This window comes from Amborella trichopoda, chromosome 9 (genome assembly GCF_054954075.1).
Source record: "Amborella trichopoda isolate Santa Cruz 75 chromosome 9, AtrichopodaSantaCruz75HAP2 v2.0, whole genome shotgun sequence".
Taxonomy (NCBI): Eukaryota; Viridiplantae; Streptophyta; class Magnoliopsida; order Amborellales; family Amborellaceae; genus Amborella; species Amborella trichopoda.
Genome location: NC_142344.1, coordinates 4,693,128 through 4,710,230, shown reverse-complemented (window position 1 = coordinate 4,710,230; position 17,103 = coordinate 4,693,128).

Genomic DNA, 17,103 nt, shown 5'->3' with positions numbered 1-17,103 from the left:
TAAAGCATCTCTCTTTAAGATGGATGCAAATAGGTGGTCCATTCAAAAATAATTGTAACTAACTATCTGAATATTTTTTTTAATATAATTATTATTTTTAATTTTAAAAATTTATTCATTTTTTCATATTCATGATCTTCATGTTGAAGATTATATATTCTCTAAAAATTAAGATCAAATTAAGAGAAAATTATGTATTCTCTACATTTGTGGGCTTGGCCGCATGCTAACAGCGTCCATGTAATATTACAAGTACGCGATAAAATTTATAGTTCCTTTTTTCCAGCATGCTCTTTTGTTAATGCTCTCCCTTCCTTAAGATACATATTCGTTGATGCTTGAGAATGTTTCTAGACCGAAGTTTGAACATGGTATATCTTGCTAAGTTTCTTATTAGCCATGTGAATATTATAGGCACATTTTTAAATAAGGAAAGACTTTATATAAGCGTGCAATCTTAAAATGTAGAATTAAAGTGAATTTCAAAAATCCATCACAAAAGGCTCTTTTGTATATTGGAAAATCATCAAGATATATGAATATAGAAAAAAAATTCGAATTCCAAAAATAATGTATCTTGCACCACAATATCTGAACTGTCCATTTTCAATATTTTCAAATGTTTGTAGATCTATTCGATTTGAACCATTTTTTGAGTTTAAAATTTTATAATTAGAGATAAAAATAGATTCTCAAGTCGTCCTAAGAATGTTTTACACCAAAATTATGTTTATGATAAAATTAAGAGGTGTTCCTTATTGTGATTGTTTTAAGTTTGCAACCTTATGCGAACCACACACCCTAATAAATGGCTTGTGCAAGTTAAGGTGTTTTAAGCATATGTATACGGTCCTTAAGGTTTATGTTGGGGTTCAACAGACCTTATGTGCATTTGGCTCAATAATTGAAATTTCTCAAGTGAAAGTAGTCTTGTATCTTGGAGGGGTGCGATCATAAAGCTATCGATCATCTTCATCAGTGGACATAGCTATATTTGTGACGAACCACGTAAAATTCAATATTTTCTTTTATGTTTGCTTTATATCATTGCTAGCTTAGCTCGTTTTCCGCGATATCACCGACACGTGATTTTTTCACAACAGTAAGCATGCCTAGTTTTGATTACTTCCTCACTATACAACTTACAACCATTGGAAGCAACCTCAAAATTGTAGATTCTCTTTGTTGCTACATGACACAGGTTCTCAAATGTTTCATCCCTTCATGTGAAAGAAAAAGACCATGTCTCTTTATCCTCTTTTCTTCTCTTTTGCCTTTTTCTTTTTGTCACAACATATTGATTCTCCTCATTTCTCTCCAATGAGTCACACTCACTACGGAAGCATTCCATTGTCCCAACCTCGTCAAATCTCGAATCCATTTGTCCAATCGATTTTGTTGTAGAAACATTTTATTGTCCAGTAGGATCACTCAAAATATTTCTGCGTCTCCATGCAAATTCCATGCACTAAGAAACAAATTCCGTCCTTTATGTAGGGAACACAAGCCTTTTTTTTTGGGGTAATGATAGGGAACACAAGTTGCACAATGCATGTCTGCTTTTGATTTGGGGCATGTATGTTGTGCTTATGCTAGAGCATATTGTTCATTTACTTGAGAGGTACCTTTAAACACCTAGTTCAAACTTTGCAAAATTAGACTGCTTGACCCGTACTCAATGTTTGATTATTAATTTTTTAAGGGATTGTCCGTAAAGATACTATTTATCTATGGGTGAGATTTGTATAAAGCCTAGGCTCTAAGCAATCAAATTAGAGCCTACTTTCAAATGGTATCGAGAAATGTGGTTTCAATACTGGGAAATCTTTGTGATAGCTTTAAAATAGATTTTCATATTTATTTATAAAGTTTAAAGCTTCAAAAATAGTGTAAAGATCGACAGATCTATGAAAACTTAAAAATCTTGAAAATTGACGGTCCAAAAATGCATTACAAAATACGCTATTTCCAAAACTTGAAATCTATTTTTTTTTCTCATATCTATGTATCTTGATGTCGAAATGATCAATTTGAGGGTATTTGAGCATCAAAACAACCTCTTTTAGTGAAATTTTTGAAGTAGGCTCTAATTTGATTGTTTAGAGCCTCGGCTCTCTATACAAACTTTTCCTTTTATGTTGAATGCCAAATTGGATTCATTAGATGTCAAATTTGATGGTTTAGAGTGTGTCACAAAGTTCGATAAATTTTTTTTTTTTTTTGAACTCCGTGTCTATTTAATAGCACCCTTGCAACCACCCATTTTGGAATTTAAAAGACAAGAATAATTGTGACCTATTCCTACAAAAGATAAATAGTCTCTTTATACACACTTCCATTTTTTAAAGCTCTTACATAGTCCTATTGAAAGTTTTCTTTTCTTTTTTGTATTTTGTCTCATGATTGTCGCTAAGTTCGATAGGTTGCATCCACGCTTCTAAAACTACACCTAGCTTGAGTTTTCCCTGAGAGAGCAAAATGACCTAATGCTCTCTCGAGAGCATGAAAGGATTTTTATTTAGATGATGAGGGGGTGATTACACATCCTTTCATTTTCCACGTACTTTTTTTCAGCTTTAACCAGTATGGTCCCCATCAATCTCTCACTCACTCAGTTCTAACCACTATCTTCCCGATCAATCTCTCTCACACACATCTTCCACACAAATCTCTCTCCCCCGCCCCTCCTTGTGTTGACATAAGTCTCATCAATGTCTCTTGAGTGAAGTGTTATTTGGTGTATGTGAATATAGTGGGGCGTTGGCATTGATTTGGACAACATAGTGTTAGGTGTGACCACTTGTCTAGGTGAAGGCAGACCTATTGTCCCTATCTGAATTATTTGGAATCACGGTTAAAAGGTAAGGTTATTGCTTTATAATCATTTTTCCACAAGAGTAAATTGCAACCAGATATCGAGATTGTTTCAACTTTTCATGTTAATCAAGTTCGTGAAAAGTCCATTGTTGCATGTCTCTCCATCTCTAGATGACGAAGGGTCGCAATGGACCAGGACCCAACCCGACGACCGGGCCCGATCCAGGCTTGGGTCCATGTTCTGAACCCAATGGGTCAGGGTTCAAATATTGGGCCCTAATACTATTTGGGTCTGGGTTTATGTGGACCTAACTCGGCCCGTTTCCACCCCTAAGATCGCATCGATACCTTTAGTTTTCTCAAATCAGTTAAATTGACATTTCCTCACAAACAAAAATCATCACTATATTTTTTTTTATTTAAAACGAGTTGGTTTGTGAAATTTCACTGAATTCAATGGGTTTTAATTAAAGGAATGTATATTGTGAGACTATTTATTATTATTACAAGAATGCTTCAATTACTTCTAGTCATTAGATGTTAAATTAGATGACTTGGAGTGTGTCACTATGTTTGATAATTTTTGTGTTTAGCTATGAGTTTCGTCAATGACACTCTTACAATTACCTAAACTGAAATGTGACAAACAAAAGTGAATATGATCTTCATGTATCAAAAGTAAATAGCCTCTTTATATACTTTTCCTTTAATTAAAGATCATTTCTCTCTCTCTCCCTTTAGCTAGTAACGGGCAATTCTCCATTAACCTGCATTCAAAAAAGGTTGCGGTTTGTATGAGGTTGCAACCTTAAACAATCAAAGTAAGGTACACCTCCAAATCTTATAATGAGGTGCAATCTTGATGCCGAAAATTCTAAGGATAATGTAAGAATATATTTTTATCTCTAATTGTATAATTTTAAACTTCAAAAATGGTTCAAATCAAGCAGATCTATAAATATATGAAAAACTTGAAAATAGACGGTCTAGATTATATGTCGCAAGATGTAACTATTTTTAGGACTTGAAATCTCGTTTTTCTTCATACCTATACATCTCAATGTCAAGATGCTTACTTAGATATTTTTCCAAAATCAAAACAACTATTTTCGAAAGATTATAGAGGTTCACCTTAATTCTACATTTTAACGTGTCAACCTTATCTAAATTTGAAAAAATACATACGGATACTATTTCCACCTATTTATTACCAAATGAATACAGTTTTTGCGTAAATCACCATGACCACCCTGTTACACCAAAATGCAATTTTTCTTTTTAAGTGCCATAAAACTCAAAAATGCAATTTTTCCTTTTAAAATAATCATCTAGTAATTGCTACATGGTTCACAAAATTTTAAACTAAAAATATCAAATTTAGCTAGGTGTTTTGACTGAGGAAGTAGATCCACATGGGAAACATTGCCCACATGTAATTTTTCCTATAAAGTTTTTCCATAAAGAAACTCTTCTTTTCTTTTTTTTGACAAGACATTCAAAAAAGCACCTTTTTTTTTAATGGGTACGGTTTGTATAGAGCCTAGGCTCTAAACAATAAAATTAGAGCCTACCTTCAAATAGTATCGAGAAATGTGGTTTCACTACTGAAAATCTTTGTGACAGCCTTAAAATATATTTTTATCTTTATTTGTAGAGTTAAAAGTTTTAAAACTAGTGTAGATCGACAGATCTATGAAAACTTGAAAATCTTGAAAATTGATGGTCCAAAAATGCATTATAAAATAGATTATTTCCAAAACCTAAAATCCATTTTTTTTCTCATGTTCATGCATCTTGATGTCGAGATGATTAATTTGAAGTTATTTGGACATCAAAACAATCTCATCTAGTGAGATTTTTGAGGTATGCTCTAATTTGATTGTTTCGAGCTTCGGCTCTATATAAACTTTTCTTTTTTTTAATTGGGATTGTATATAACGAGACCATTTACCTTTGATACAAAATATTCACAATTACTTACAGCCATCCGATGTGAAGTTTGATAGCTTGGATGTGTCATAAAGTTCGAAAAAAAAAAATTTGAAGTTTAAATTTGGTCAATAGAATAATTGCAGCCACTCAATTTCACATCCGATGGTCAAGATTAATGCATCACCTTATACCAAGGTAATTAATCTCATTATATACTTCTTTTTTAAAAAAAAAATTAAGAAAGACATTAAAAAAAACACACACTCTTTCTTTCCACGCGCGTGCACGTGTATATGTGTGCATCCTTTTTAGCGAGTGGGTCATCATTGGCCCCCATCAATCTAAGGGAGTTGTTTGGACCGCTTCAAATTGCATGTGCTCTCTTTTCTTGTCACCTTAAGCAATCCTATAAATTATTATCTTTTCGTTTGTCTTCCTCATGTAGAGTGACATAGCTATTATTATTTTCTATACCCATACACCTTAATGAGCTGTTTCAAAGTTGGAAGACATGCAAAGAAACCATTATCCCTTTTGGGGAAGTGACCAATATTCTCCAAAAGCACAGGGCCTTGATGCCTTCTGCAACTCTCTCTCTCTCTCTCTCTCTCTCTCTCTCTCTGTGGAGGTAGATGCCTCATCTAACTGCAAAAGCAAAGGGGGGTGGATCTCTCTCTCTTCAGCCCATACAAATTTCTCTCTCTCTCTCTTCACCCCATACAAGAGTCTCTCCACGCCATGCAAAATTCTCTCTTTTTTTCTTAAAGTTCAAAATTTCTCTCAATGATCAAAAAAGAAAAATTCTCTCTTGACCTAGAGGGTGGGATGGTAATCAGGTCGGGTTGACCCACCGGCCCAACTAATAGACTGGATCGGATCCCATAGGCCCATTCACGATCCATTTCACTTGAAGCTGTCCCATTTTGGGTCTGGACCTGGGATTATACCTAGGATCCATTTGACCTGGACTGACCAATGTCGGGGCCAGAGTATATCTGGACCTTATCTAGTGCGGTTGTTCAGGATTCAATTAACCCGACGCTCACCAACTTGAATATGTGTGTGTTTGTGTGCATGTGTGTGCGGGTCAAAAGACTTCAAGGTCCTGAGGGAGAATATCATTAACTTACTCCCTCAGTAAAAACCTAATCTAAGCGTATTTTTAGTACCCCAAATATTGGGGTTGTACCTCTTCAACCGGGCTTGAAAAAGCAATGCTTCGAGATTGAATAGAAACCATCCAATTTTTTTAAGAATGAGATCTTAATATTAAAAAACCCCAAATTCAATTTTTCTTTTTTCAATATAATCATCCAGTGATTTTTGGGAGGTTCCCAAAATTTTGTATCAAATATATATAAGGAAAAAAACTTATATTAGGTTTCAACCTTAAAAAGAGCGGTTCGAAGTTGGAGAAACTTCAATTGATAAGCTCAACCTCGAGATTCGAAGTTGGAGAAACTTCAATTGATAAGCTCAACCTCGAGATTGTAATAAGTTATTTGGACCATTTTTTGAAATTTTAAATTTCATAATTAGTGTTGAACATAGATTTTCAAGCCCGTGTAAGGTTTCTGACAGTGGAATCACATCTTCGACAGTGGAATCACATCTTCGAGCCAAATTTAGAAGTGTGCTTTACTTGCAGAGTATCAGGTGGGCACCTTATACAATCATCACCATATGGTCTAAGTTCCCAGTCCAAACTGGGAATCGGCTTATTTTCCACAACTAGCTGATTCTTCGACAAAATTGACCAATTTTGTCATTTTTTAAATTTTTTTGTCTTCAATTTTTTTATGAGCCAATTCTCTCAGCTAGATCGGCCGATCCTAACTAGTTTCTCAGGGGGCCGGTTTATCCAACTTATCTACATTTTTAAAAATTATATATTTTAATCAATAAAAAATTATAAAGGGTGTGGCTTCAAGGTTGCAATTTTAAACAATCCAATTAAGGCGCACCTCTAAATTTTATCTTAAATATAATTTTAATATCAAAAATTCTTATTATGGCTTGACAATCTATTTTCATCTCTAAATTCTATAAATGGTTCAAATCGAGTATAAACACATGAAAATTTTGAAAATTGACCATCCAAATAATGTGTTGTAAGATACAATATTTTTCAAACTCGAAATCTTTTTTTTCTTTCTATATGCATACATTTTGATGTCGAGATGATTAATTAGAGGGTTTTCCACATCAAAACAACCTTTTATGATTGATTTTTGACGTACACCTTTAATTCTATATTTTAAGGTTGCGACCTTATATAGACTTTTTCTATTTATAAATTTTATAATAAAGCTTATTTTTTTATCGAGAGCTAGCCTCAACCCGTCCAAGGTCCAAGTACCTAGACCCAGTTATGCCTAGGTCCAAATAGGGTTTAAGTGGACCGGAACCCGACCGGACCGGACCCAACCCATTCGCAGCCCTACCATTCATGGTCTCCTCCTATTCTAAAGTTAATGATTCCACCCTCCCACAGTCTAGCAAACGATTCTTGAATGCTTTTTTGTAATTTAAGAGTCAAACCTAACAACATGCCCCACTCCCATCCACTTTTCAAAGACTTTGCAATACGTTCAAGTCATTTGCTTCCTCTTTCAGAATGCTTTAAAAAAGTGAGGAAGTACACTAGAGCAATAATTAAAACCCTAATCAACCTACATCGTAGCCCACAATTATATGCTAAATAATTGAAAGGAAAGGGTTGATTCCTTGAGGCATGCGATTAAGCTAAACAGATTAAAGTGAAAAAGTACATTAACACAACATATAAACTAATCCTAACTTTTCAGTGTTGGTCACAATTTTTTATATCACGCCTCAAACACGTGTGCAATATGACAAAGCTTTTTTTATATGTGCTTCCCATGGTATACATCTCGAAATCACAGGTAATTATCCACTTAATTGCCGCATACGTGCATAAATAACATGTTCATGTACACATTACGTGCACATGTACACACATACACATACATAACCATGTGTTGGAAAGGCACATACAACATGAACACATGTACAAAAATATATCCGTGTGTTGATTGTTTGTTCGTGTCGCATGTACACTATATATATTATAAAAATAGGTGCATAACTAATATGATGTACATTATATATTATAAAAAGAGGTGCACAACTAATATGAAAAAGTACATAATAAGAATATTTATTTGTTATACAAAGAGGTTGCAATCACTTTTGATTGTTAGGTTTATAATTGTTAGGTTTATAATGAAAGTGGTTAAAGATGTGTTATTGATCAGGTTCAAAGTTTAAAAGTTAATTTTTCAAATTTATAACATATATCAAGTTGCCAGATTTGACATGATGGCTAGCGTTGACTAGGACGAAGGAAAATGGCTTTATAGTATGCAATCTATTCAAAAATAGTAACTAGACCCCAAATCAGCAAGATCTCACTCCAATTCCCCAATATGCCTTATATTTGACAAAAAAATTAGAAAAAAAAGATGGAAAAGCTTGAATATGGTAGATTCCAAAATATTTCCACATTTTGAAATAGTAACATAGGAAAATGTCAGAACGGGACGGGCTACTCCTGTCACGACCCAAGTCCAAGCCATCCTGGCCCTCAAGCCATGGTGGCACGGCTCTAACCCTAGTTTTCTAGGGCCAAATTTTGTGACCCAGACAATGGTTTTCTAGGACCAAGCCACGTGGCTTATTGTGAACCCTAATTTTTCAAACCAAAATCATCGAGCTGTAAATCTCAAGCCGACTCAGGCAATTCTAAGTGAGCTCAAAAAGCTTTAATTAACTTGTGCATACAATCATATGTATACATGCATCTAAACAAGCTCTTACATGTATTCATGCATGTTACCTCCTCAATGCATTGGGATGCATGCATGTCCAAGCACCTAGTATGTGTGGAGAGAGGAAGAGATGCATGGACATCCGACAATCACGCAAATGAACATAAAATGAATGTGTATTTGTATAATTTTCCATTGTTATGGGGAATAGAGCAAATGGCTAGCCATGTGAGATGCTACAATAATGTACTCAATACAAACAAAGCCTGGCGGCGATGCTCAGAGCCCTGCTCCTCCTTTTGTAGAAAATAGGGTTTTCAACACTCAACCAACTTTGTCGCCTTTCAAATCTATGTAGTCTGAAGTCTTTGGTTTATTACACTGTATGACTTTTCATGGCAAAGATGAGAAAGACGTTTTTTTTTCTAGGGAACTTTGCAAAGATGAGAGAGCCAATTTTATTTTAGGAAAATTATAAAAAATTGTTTTATTTTTAGAATTTAAAAATAGTCTTACGCTCAAGTCCTACTTTTCGATAGTGTGGTGTATTTTATTTTGACTTTTCAGAGTGTGCATATTTCTGGACATCATGCAACTATAACTAACGGAACGATAATTTAAATAAATAAAATTACAAAAAGAGTCAATTTTTGTGGAGGTATTTTGGTTACTTTATTAGTAAAATATCATTTTACATATGTATGTGGTGAGAAGTATGCACACCCGAATATGAGCTTACTCATATGTGTAGAGAAAAATTAAATTGAAATCTATTGTACACTCTCAAAAATTGTATTTTTGAAAACACCTACAGTAGCTCAGATTTGGATTTTTAAATCGAAATATGAGTTACTGTAGGTGTTTCAAAAATCGAAATCGGACTTCTAATCGGTAGGAACCCAATTTTGATTCACCCTGTCTGGTTCGGGCAATTTCCAAGTTGGAACGATCTATATTTACAAACAGGGAACCCCGAGCAATTCCTAGGCTTTCTAGTCTTGAATTGTTGTCTGGTCTAAGACAAGGGACTCTCTTGTCTCGGACACGTTTTTGACACACTGCTCTATAAGAACCTCGAATGCCATCTAATATTATTGAAGCAAGGCTGAGGTGGTGTACAATGTGCCAGGTTATGGTGGAGCAGCATGTATAGATTGATCTTCTACATTGTCTTGTGATTATATCCATTGATTCATTTGAGGAATGTTTAGGTGGGGTGGTACACATAGTCCCATGCATGGAATGAATAACAAATAGGCATGGTTTTGGTGAGTCAGCTACCCCACTCACTTATTTTTGTGTCTCTCTATGTATCAAACATCTATCTTTAAAATAGATGCCAAAAAATGGCACCTCCACTAAAAACCAAAATGAATTTTATGAAAAAATTAAAATATTAGTTTTATTTTTAATTTTTAAATCTATATTTATGATCATCAGAGTCGAGATTAACGAACCCTGAAATTTTGGATTCAAAATCTATCTTTTAAAGAGATTTTAGAGGGGGGGTCACATGTAAAATGGTGAGCAGACCTACTCACCAGATACTTTTCCCTCATAAATTATCACAATCACTTGCGATGAAAAATGGGGAGATTGGTACTATTCCAATCCATCGTCTTATGCAAGTGTCCACATTAAATCGCCATTTGGGGCGTATCTTGTATTATAATTTAGGGTTTTGTTAGGCTTCCTAGGGATAATATTCAACATTTTTGGACACTTAGAGACTCTTGATTTGTGATGCAAAGGTTTTCAAACAAAAGTTTTTTTTGGTCATTAGAAGGGATAGAATGGATATTTCTATAAGAAACTAATAACATTCTATTAGTGGTAAAAAACCAATTAAAGACAATGATGTTCACACATTATGTTGGTGATGTCATTGTCCATTATAGCTAACAAAATGTTTTTGTTTATATTAAGAGTTTCTACTTTACTATTAACTAATTAATTAAAATACTCCTGAAAAAAATTTATTACATTATAGGATAAGGGTATCAAGTGGCTAAAAATGTTGAGTACATTAAGTTGGTGTTGTCAAGTTCGCTTTGCTTCTGCCAAAGAAGTCGAAGCCTTCAGATTTTAGGCCTAGATCGAAGATAAGCAAAGCATAGTATTGCTGCTTTAGTCAGATTTGGGTGTGCTTTGGGCAAATTCAGCCGAAGCTTTAGCCTCTCCGGCCCAAGCAAAAAAATATTTGTATAAAATTATTTTTTTGTTTTTTATTCTTTTGAAATTTTTACTTTAAATTTTTTTGTTATTTTTATATATTGGTTTTGCCACTTCGGTCAGATTCGAGCCACTTCAATCAGATTTGGGTCTACTTCGGGCAGATTCAGTTGAAGCTCTGGCCAAAGATATCTGTATAAAAGTATTTTTATTTTTTTTTATTTCAAAATTTTCATTATTTTTGTATATTTTTTATATAAAAATATTTTATTTATTTATATTACATTTAAAAAATCCGAAATTTTCCTACCGAAATGCTAACAACATTGCATTAAATATATTCTCCGTAGAAGTAGCCTCCATATGTCGGAGTAGAACTTAGCATTATGTTTTGCACAGTAAAGTTGTTCCATGTCGATGTCTGCTCAAATCCATAAATTCAAGCATTTTTCCATTATAAATTATACAAGCGTTGCATCACTTGCGATGCAAAAATGGTGAAAGAGGTACTACCTCACTTATGACAGTGTCCACTTAAATCGCTGTTTGGCCCGTATCTTGTAGTAGTGCTTATCATTGTGTTTAGCACGGTATAGTTGTTTTGTGTCGACGTCCGCTCAAATTTATCAGTTCATACGCAGTTTCCAAAAGAAATAAATAAAGATATAAAAAGTTGGTCCAAAATGCAAAAGATATCATTTCATGAAGGGTGCGGTTTCTGTGAGGTTGCAACTTTAAACAATCTCAATTAAGGTGCACTTTCAAATTTTATCGTAACATGTAGGTTTAGTATAAATTTTTTTTAGGATTGTCTCAAAATCTATTTTCACATCCAATTATAAAATTTTAAACTCTAAAAATGCTTAAAATCAAGTAGATATGTAAATATATGGAAATCTTGAAAATAGACTGTCTAGATAATGTGTTGCAAGATGTACTATTTTTGGGACTTAAAATTATTATTATTTTCATATTCATACATCTCGATGTTGAAATGATTAATTAGAGGGTCCTTCGACATTAAAACAACATTTTCTGATGGATTTTTTAGGTGCATTTGTAATTCTACGGTTGCAACGTTATATAAAGTTTTTCCTTTTAATAGTGGTATTTAGATAATTTTTCTCAGTTGAGATATGAAATAACTAGTCCTAGCTAGAGCACTATGAATACAAATAGGCCATGGTTAGATGACCATTAATTTTATCTGGAATAGATTATCTTAACTAAAATTAATTACCTTGGATAATATTTTCTTGTTAATTATTTGGTACATATCTTGTATTGTATGTAATATCATTTAATTGTTAAATTTTTTCAAGAAGTTCAAGCTATTTTTAGTTATTTCTGCCAAAAAAATGTTATTTTCAACAAATCATTGTAAATAAAGTAAAAATTACTTTTCAAAAAGATAAACTTTAACAATTCATTATCATCATCATTGTCGTCAAAACCTTTTTCCAACTAACTGGGGTTGGATACACAAATCTTAACCTTCCATTCTGGTCATACCCTCAATGAGGCCATAAGTCTCAATACATTTTCTCACTACTTCCAACTCTATCCTTTTGGGCATACCTTTTGCCATTTTTTAGCCTTCCACTTGAACTAGTACCTCCTAACATATGTTATACTGGGTGTACATCACATATAGCCAACCCACTTGAACTAACTCGCATATCCTTATAGATAATTTAGTATCAAGTTTACTTTTTTTTTTACAACAATGAACACTTCCAAATAGTGATTTAAAACACAAATCGGTACCCAGATCGAGCACCCCAAAAACCAGTCCGGATCGGTAAATGGACGGTCCGGATTGCGCCTTTACTTTATGAAAAAAGTAGTGTACCAGCAAAAAACACGTGAAAAAATAGTGAACCGGCCAAAAAACGGGTCCAAATCAGTGAATCGACAGTTCGGATCTCCGATTTACTATAGAGAATCGACGTTTTACTATGTGGAACCGTCGTTTCCCTTCTAGTCTTGGTCATTTTCCTATATATAAGTAAAATCGAAACGGGGTGACCGATGCATTTTCTAAATCAATGCTGCCAAACAACAGATAATTAATTATCAATTTTAATTTTATTACAAAAGTGAATTATTAGAGCTAATGAATGCATTCAGACATACCCTTGTATATAATTAAGGTTGACAAACATAATATAGAAAAGAAAAACTGAAAATACTCCATCAAAAATTATTTCCAAAATACCAAAAAATGGGCAGTTGAGGTTGACAAAAATTAAAGAACCCCCATACCCCAAATTCATGATTATGGTGGTGTTAACCTTCTCAAGCAGGTTTTGTTTTCATTGCACATTGAGTGCTTCTCAACAAAAAAGAAGCAACGAATAAACATTAAACGGCTTCTACATCAACCAGCAAATTGCGGTTAGGGAATAGGCTTCGTTGAACGTAAGAAAAAACCCTCAAGTTGGAGAACAAAATCCCCAAAAAAGTAGCCCAGAAAACTTCCTAAAAGATTGAAGACATTGAATAATTCCAATTTATGTTTAAACAAATATTAGCCACAAAGAGAAATTATGAAAAAAGGTGCCAGCCCAGTTCTAGCACTGGAAATTGATATTTTTCTACTTGGAAGTCTTTCTATTGTGCTTGCTTTAAACTGATAATTTGAGGTTTTCTTTTTTCTTTTTCTTCATTTTTAAAAGAAAATAATAGACTATTTTGGCCGTGGGAGTTAAATTGGAACGTATAGTTGCAATTGTCGACACCTTAACCAATGAAGCCCAAGTCCAAACCTAACCAAGAGAGCCACATTGGTAGCATGTGGTAATGGACCTGGACCAATATCAGCTTACAATCCCATATTGAACCACCAAAGCCGACCTTGACAGCTAGCATTCATTGAGACTAGAAAGAGTGCTTTAGTTAATTTGTTGTATTATTTTTTATAAATCTAATGCGCCTAAGTCAAGTGAATATGCCCTCCAAATGTTATGTCCAACTACTATATAAAAAAAACTAAAAATTGATTACTTCCCCTACATATTAGCCCTAAGATTCATCAAGATTGAATTTGAGCTATCCAGCTTACACTATTTTCATCACCTCACCCCACATGCTAATACTAGTTTTTCCCCTAACAAGAGTACCCTTAATAGCATTGTTTCATTTAATATGTATTTGTTCACTCAATAAACATGGAAACTATATCTTTAAGCCCCCTTAGAGAATATAGTTCAATGTTGAAAAACATTCAAATTTATTAACCAACGCATCAATACATGGACTGGAAAACAATGAATTTTAAACTCTAAAAATAGTTATCTTATAAGAATTGGTTTTGGGCTTGAGAGGTTAGCAGCTGATATCAAACCATGCTACATCTCAACTTTGATTCCTACAGCTAAATTGCTCCAAAAAAATATAATTTGACGAACCATTTCCCATACCATCTATATCTTAGTGCTTACAAATATGGATTTGCTCCATTTTCAAAAATTTAAATTTCATAATCAGGCTTTTGAGATGTGGGTCCAGTATCTTTATCTAAGAATCATTAGTCAAGAGCTGCTTTAATCAAACTGCAAAAGAATATCTTAAAGTATGTAATCTCACTTTTAAAAAAATTTAAATCTGGGGTTTTGAGATGTGGCTCCAGTATCTGTATTCTAAGAATCATTAGTGATGAACTGCTTTAATAAAACATAAAAAGAATATCTATAGAATGTAATATTTGAAAAAGCTCCTTTTCATGGAGCTGTTCCATCAGAAGTAGGAGTTCCAATTGTACAAGGCCTCAGCTATATTCTAACATTTTCTGAAAAAATTAATGGAGAGTGGGGTCCCTCACTCACTCACTCCCCAGGGTTAGCTGACTTTGATGAGCCGTGTCTTCCATAGACAAATATGCATCCCCTAAACTGACAACCGACACACCTTTTCACATCTTGTTTCCCCTGCATTTTTTAGCGAAACTTTGCTTAAATCTCGTCAAAATATTCATTAAGTTTCGGCTCCTTTAAGAAATTTAATGAAACTTTTCAACAATAACAACCACACATAACTCTTAAAGCCTAAAGATATCTAGGGGTGGCCACAGGTTGGCTCCCGCAGACCCGGACCCTTATAGTATGGACCCGCACCCGACCTTTTGTGTCTAGAATTTGGACCCATACCTGAGGTCGGGCCTACGTGTCAGGTCGCGTCCATTGCTACTTAATGTTTACATGAGACATGTGGGCTATGACAATGAGCGTCTGTTTGTTTTTTGTCTTTTGCCTCGTTTTTTTACCCTCCATTGCTACCCTAGTATTGCATAATATTTATGAATACCCACATATATCCACGTTCCATACTATTTTACGTAATAACTAGAAATTTCTAAGAAACAAGCGTATTGGTAACATTTACAAATACCCAAATACACTTATATTATTCGGGTCAGATCCAGGTCAGGTCTGACTGGATACGAACTTGACCTTTCAGGTCCAAAATATGGACCCATGCTTAGACCCGAGGTCGGGTCTACCCATCGGGTCCTATGTCCATTGGCAACCCTATTTCCTACTCCCTCGATCTATTCCGTTGGGTAAATTTAATTTTAGAAATATTTTTGAATCCCAAATTTATGAGATATAATCTATGTAACTCTGACCAATCTCAAAAACAAAAACAAAAGAAAAACAAAAAACGTCAAAGTGCCTAAAAAAATAATGTCGTACTCAAGTACGGTCCAATTTATTTGTAAACAAAGATCTAGATATTAAAAGAACCCAAAATCCAAATTGTTTTATTCAGCGTTTTAAAAAACGCCGAGTCGAACCGGACTCGCCCGGTTCGACTCGGAAATAGTGAAAAAGGAACCGGATCGCCCCGAAAATCGGAAATCGTCCGGTTCTAGAGAGAACCGGACGATTCTGTACAGTGAATAGCCGATTCACTGTACGGAATCGGCGAGTCCGAACAGTGAATCGGCGATTCCGTACGGATTTTTTTTTTTTTTTTTTTTTTTTTTTTTTTTTTTTTTTTTTTTTTTTTTTTTTTTTTTGGTAATCCATGATAGATTTTTTTTGTAATCCATGATCGAATTTTTTGGTTTTTTGTAACCCATAATAGAATTTTTTGTAATCCATGATCGAAATGCTTGTTTTCTTTTCTTGTAATCCATGATCGATTTTTTTGTTTTTTTTTTTTTTTTTGTAACCCATGATAGAATTTTTTGTAATCCATGATCGAATGTTTTGTAATATATGATCGAAATGTTTGTTTTTTTTTTGTAATCCATGATTGAAATGTTTGTTTGTTTTTTTTTAATCCATGATTGAATTTTTTGTTTTTTGCTTTTTTTGTAACCCATGATAGAGTTTTTTGTAATCCATGATTGAATTTTTTGTAATCCATGATCAAACTATTTTTTTCTTTTTTTGTAATCCACGATTGAATTTTTTGTTTTTTTTGTTTGTTTTTTTTTGTAATCCATGATCGAATTTTATGTAATCCATGATCGAATTTTATGTAATCCATGATTGAATTTTTTGAAAATTTGTGATTTTTTTTGTTTAATCCATGATCGAATTTTTTTTTGTAATCCATGATAGAATTTTTTGAAAATTTGTGATTTTTTTTTTAATCCATGATAGATTTTTTTGAAAATTTGTTTTTTTTTTTTTTTAATCCATATTATTCAAAGAGAAAACGAGAGAGATGATGATTCCGAGGCCACCCTATCCCAACCATATTATTCACATATCGAGTCCCAACAGCAACAGTGTAGGGATGAGCACGAAATACTGTAAATTAAATGCTGAACGGCGGTTCATGCAGGGAAAGAACATATCAATATTTGCATATTCATTCAAAAACATGAAAATTCTTAATGGAGTACCCTCATTTTTTATTGAATTCCTAAAAACCAATATTTATAATGAATTTTAATAATTTTTTCGGATTTTTTTGAAGCTTTATTATGACCGATTCATCCGATTCCGATCCGGATCGCCGATTCGCCGATCCGGATCGCCGATTCGCCGATCCGGATCGGTTTTTGAAAAGCCCGATCCGGGTCACCGATCCGGTTTTTAAACCATTGGTTTTATTTGAAAACGATCATCTAGTAGAGTACTTAGATGGATCCCAAAATTTTGAATTAGAAAAATTCTTTCCAAATAACTATTTTGCTCGAGGAAGTTGTTGTACACCCTTGCTGGAGCATGCAATACGTGTTGATTATTAAAGGGTGCAGCTTATATTATGCATGAATCTTACGTGATCAATAGTATGTACGGTCACGATTTCAAGCCCGTCTACCTTCACTAAAAGTTGATTTCCACATTGAGTTATGAATCTAAAGCTTCAAAAATATTGTGGAGGCAAAAGTTTATATAAGGGTGAGGCCCTAAACAACCAAATTAAGACACAC